The 4,700-nt window shown below is 44.2% G+C and overlaps 1 pseudogene; it reads right to left on the bottom strand.

Moving 5' to 3' along the window:
• Nucleotides 1–761: 761 nt before the first annotated feature.
• LOC142211060 (small nucleolar RNA SNORA17) lies at nucleotides 762–900 on the bottom strand (annotated as a pseudogene).
• Nucleotides 901–4,700: the final 3,800 nt, after the last annotated feature.

Raw genomic sequence — 4,700 nt, 5'->3', positions numbered from 1 at the left:
GGGGCCTGCAGTTCTCCGTGCAGGGATAAGTGGGGAGCTGATTGTGACTGGTTACCAACGTATCCCGGCAAGGGAGGCCAAAAACGCAACGTGAATACTCCTTTAAAGTGAAAGTCCCACCCCCAAACAGGCTGCTATGCTAGTAACATAGCGGCCTACATCATTATTATTCTCCAGCTAAAAACTTATTATATATTATTGCCCCAGTTCCCTCTTCGCAGTGCCGCACACCCGATGTCCCAACAATCCCCCCCGTCCACCCTCTAACATCTTTCCATTGCCCCCTGTACCCATTGCGCGCCGTGGGAAATTTAGCCCCACCCACTGTTATGTTGACTCCGCCCACTCATTAATTTTTCATGTGCCCGCGCACAGTATAATCCTCTTACAGTCACCCGTAAATTATGTGTCCCCCCTCCGTCTCTCCCCCAGCTTCATATACACCCTTCATCTGCCCCCAGATTCATGTCCCCTCCATCTCTTCCCCCAAATTCATGTCCCCCCATCTCTGCCCCCAGATTCATGTCCCCTCCATTTCTGCCCCCAGATTTATGTCCCCTCCATCTCTGCCCCCAGTTTCATGCCGTCCTCTCCTTCATCTGCCCCCAGTTTCACGTTCCACATAATCCACATTACACTTACCTTTTCCTTGTTTCCCCACTGCTCTCTGCGCGCCTCTCTCTCTTACTGGCGCACAGTTGTATACGCGATGTGACGTCATCACATCGCGTCTACACTGCCAGGTAGCCGGCGGCAGTGGCGAAGTGAGGAGCTGACACAGGTCAGCTCCTCGCTTCAGCGGCTGAAGCGAGCTGACCTGTGTCAGCTCCTCGCTTCGCCGCCTCTCTCGCTGACACATATGCGGCTGAGCCAGCCGCATATGTGTCAGCGAGAGAGGCCGCAGTGGCGAAGCGAGGAGCTGACACAGGTCAGCTCCTCGCTTCAGCCGCATATGTGTCAGCGAGAGAGGCGTACCGCGGCGAAGCGAGGAGCTGACCTGTGTCAGCTCCTCGCTTCAGCCGCGTATGTGTTCAACTCAGATCTGCCTCCTCTGGACGCAGATCTGAGTTGAAACAAGCAGGACATACAATGACTGCTGCCGGCGCCAGGGGCCCCCCCCATTTTTAAATTTGGCCGGGCCCCTGACGCCAGTAGCAGTAGTACTGGCCTATCGGCGGCCCTGGATAGGTTAGCATCACCAGACCCCAGCATATCACCCTAGACCTGCAGATAGATAGGTTAGTGTCACCAGATCCCAGTATATCACCCTAGACCTGCAGATAGATAGGTTAATATCACCTGAAACAAATGGCGATTTCACCTTGTGAAATCACAGTTTTTGTCAATTTGCAAATGAGCTCTTTGGCGCAATGAGGGCATTGTCATTGCTCCAAAGAAGTAAGTGACAATGCTCAAAGAGCTCATTTGCATATTGACAATTATATAAATAAAAATGTATTATTATTACTATTATTAATAAACAGCAATATATCAGTAACAGAGGTGGCAATTCACAAGGGGAAAACACCATGATCCTAACCTATCTATCTGTGGGATTGGCTGATATGCTGGTTCTGGTGACCCTAACCTATCTATCTGCAGGATTGGGTTCATATGCTGGTTCTGGTGACATTAACCTATCTATCTGCAGGGCTCGGTTCATATGCTGGTTCTGGTGACACTAACCTATCTATCTGCAGGGCTCGGTTCATATGCTGGTTCTGGTGACCCTAACCTATCTATCTGCAGGGCTGGGGTGATATGCTGGTTCTGGTGACATTAACCTATCTATCTGCAGGGCTGGGGTGATATGCTGGTTCTGGTGACATTAACCTATCTATCTGCAGGGCTGGGGTGATATGCTGGTTCTGGTGACATTAACCTATCTATCTGCAGGGCTCGGTTTATATGCTGGTTCTGGTGACCCTAACCTATCTATCTGCAGGATTGGGTTCATATGCTGGTTCTGGTGACATTAACCTATCTATCTGCAGGGCTGGATTCTGGTGACAGACTCCCTATAAGTCAGGGGCATAGCAATGAGGGATAGGGCTGCTGGGTCAGATGTTAGGAGGCCTCTATCAAGCCTTGGCCATGGTATTTAGATACAGTACTGGGGCAGCAACTTTGGTCCAATCCCACCACCTGCAAACTGCACCTGATCTAAAAACCATATATATATATATATATATATATATATATATATATATATATATATATATAGTAACAATATGTTTATAAAATTCTCGTAATGGACAATATTAGAGAGAAAAATAAATCTTGCAATGGCCGGGAGGGGCAGATGTGACGGCCGGTTGGTGGCCTGACATGGGACATAAGTTATTAACTGTTTGTGGTGTCCCTTGTGTTGTAGCTGCAGACATAGGTGTGATGCTACAAGCACACAGAGGTTATACCACATCATTATGTGGCTCACGGCTTGGCTACATTTTTCTGGAGACACGCAGTCCAGCTCTTTGGCCTTCCAGCCCCTAGAACAGCTTCCAATTCAGGAGGGCACACGAAGCAATGTCCCCAGCCAAGTACGGACCAGGCTTTGGCTGTGAGAGAAATTTTCCAGCCACGGTGGAGCCAGTAACATTTACATTCTTCTATCTGAAGTAAATCCCTAATCCCCTACAAGATTTACAGCCTGGCTACACTATCTTTCTCTCTCCCTTCTCGCTGGCTCTTTCCTTCTGTTTGTGTCATTATTTCTGAATCTTTGTCTCATCTCTCGCTTACTCCTGCAGTCTGTCTATCATTTGCCATATTCTGCCTGTCTGTGCCAGCACGGGGTCACTTAATGAGAATTAAAATAAGAAGTACCTTTATGGTCCCCTAAGGAGCGGCGATTTATTACTGTGTAGTGCTGGGCTTGGACTGCGGAGACTGACGAAACCGCCGTATACACAGCAATAACCTCTATGCTAAATGCCCACTTCAATCAAAGTAAATGTGTGTCTTATGGGGAACAAGTCTGAGGCATCGAAGACCTATATAATGTCAGATATGGAAGACCTATACCTGCTTATATCAGACATAGAAGACCTATACCTGCTTATATCAGACATCAGAGACCTATACCTGCTTATATCAGACATCATAGACCTATACCTGCTTATATCAGACATCAGAGACCTATACCTGCTTATATCAGACATCAGAGACCTATACCTGCTTATATCAGAAATCAAAGACCTATACCTGCTTATATCACACATGGAAGACCTATACCTGCTTATATCAGACATCATAGACCTATACCTGCTTATATCAGAAATCAAAGACCTATACCTGCTTATATCACACATGGAAGACCTATACCTGCTTATATCAGACATCATAGACCTATACCTGCTTATATCAGACATCAGAGACCTATACCTGCTTATATCAGACATCAGAGACCTATACCTGCTTATATCAGACATCAGAGACCTATACCTGCTTATATCAGACATCAGAGACCTATACCTGCTTATATCAGACATCAAAGACCTATACCTGCTTATATCACACATGGAAGACCTATACCTGCTTATATCAGACATCATAGACCTATACCTGCTTATATCAGACATCAGAGACCTATACCTGCTTATATCAGACAACAGAGACCTATACCTGCTTATATCAGACATCATAGACCTATACCTGCTTATATCAGACATATAATACCTATACCTGCTTATATCAGACATAGAAGACCTATACCTGCTTATATCAGACATCATAGACCTATACCTGCTTATATCAGACATATATTACCTATACCTGCTTATATCAGACATCATACACCTATACCTGCTTATATCAGACATCATACACCTATACCTGCTTATATCAGACATCATAGACCTATACCTGCTTATATCAGACATCAGAGACCTATACCTGCTTATATCACACATGGAAGACCTATACCTGCTTATATCAGACATCATAGACCTATACCTGCTTATATCAGACATATAATACCTATACCTGCTTATATCAAACATCATAGACCTATACCTGCTTATATCAGACATATAATACCTATACCTGCTTATATCAGACATAGAAGACCTATACCTGCTTATATCAGACATCATAGACCTATACCTGCTTATATCAGACATCGAAGACCTATACCTGCTTATATCAGACATCGAAGACTTATACCTGCTTATATCAGACATCATAGACCTATACCTGCTTATATCAGACATGGAAGACCTATATAATGTCAGATATGGAAGACCTATACCTGCTTATATCAGACATCATAGACCTATACCTGCTTATATCACACATGGAAGACCTACAGTATACCTGCTTATATCAGACATCATAGACCTATACCTGCTTATGTCAGAGATATAATACCTATACCTGCTTATATCAGACATCATAGACCTATACCTGCTTATATCAGACATATAATACCTATACCTGCTTATATCAGACATCATAGACCTATACCTGCTTATATCAGACATCATAGACCTATACCTGCTTATATCAGACATAGAAGACCTATACCTGCTTATATCAGACATAGAAGACCTATACCTGATTATATCAGACATAGAAGACCTATACCTGCTTATATCAGACATCATAGACCTATACCTGCTTATATCAGACATATAATACCTATACCTGCTTATATCAGACATCATAGACCTATACCTGCTTATATCAGACATAGAAGA

The sequence above is a fragment of the Leptodactylus fuscus genome, chromosome 6 (genome assembly GCF_031893055.1).
Source record: "Leptodactylus fuscus isolate aLepFus1 chromosome 6, aLepFus1.hap2, whole genome shotgun sequence".
Classification (NCBI taxonomy): Eukaryota; Metazoa; Chordata; class Amphibia; order Anura; family Leptodactylidae; genus Leptodactylus; species Leptodactylus fuscus.
Note: the sequence above shows the minus strand (reverse complement) of the source record. Positions and strands in the feature narration are given on the sequence as shown.